A 593-nucleotide genomic window follows, 5' to 3' on the forward strand; every position below is an offset into this window, starting at 1 on the left:
GATTACACAGAGACAAGGCTTTTTCTGCCTTTTGTACTGCCACATTTGCAAGGGGTCTGGGGATACACGTAAAGTTCTGAGGAGACACAGCCAGGACAGCCGATCCCAACTGACCCAAGGGATATTCCATACCATATAGCGTCATGTTCAGTATATAAAACTGTGGAAAGAAAGAAGTTTGGGTATGTTTGGAGGGATGCTGTTTGTGTTCCCAACTAACCATCACGCACAAGGGAGCCCTGCTTTCCTGGAGATGACTGAACATCTGCCTGCCCAGGACAAGCAGAGAAACAATTTTGCTTTACTTACTAAACTGTCTTATCTCAACCCACAGTTTTCTCACTTTTACCCTTCCAGTCCTCTCCCCAATCCTTCTGGTGGGGGAGTAAGTGACAACATTGTACTTGGCTGCTGGCTGGGGGTTAAACCACAGCATAAATGTATCCCTGGAAAAGACTGAAAACATCCTTTGCCTACAGCTGTAGAAAACTGGCTTACCTTCATGTGTGAGAGTAGAACTGAGTACCTTATCTCCCCAGCTCTTACTCCTGCAGTTGCTGGCCTGACTACACCAACTCTCATCACAGGCTTCT

At 46.5% G+C, this 593-nt stretch overlaps 1 protein-coding gene across 1 annotated transcript in view; it reads right to left on the bottom strand.

Moving 5' to 3' along the window:
• Positions 1-593, bottom strand: part of COL25A1 (collagen type XXV alpha 1 chain) — a 149,046-nt gene that overhangs the window by 139,344 nt on the left and 9,109 nt on the right. The gene's annotated exons all lie outside the window — the stretch shown is intronic.

Source organism: Empidonax traillii, unplaced genomic scaffold (assembly GCF_003031625.1).
Source record: "Empidonax traillii isolate 1590-97213 ecotype Southwest subspecies unplaced genomic scaffold, ASM303162v1 scaffold154:size1206225, whole genome shotgun sequence".
Taxonomy (NCBI): domain Eukaryota; kingdom Metazoa; phylum Chordata; class Aves; order Passeriformes; family Tyrannidae; genus Empidonax; species Empidonax traillii.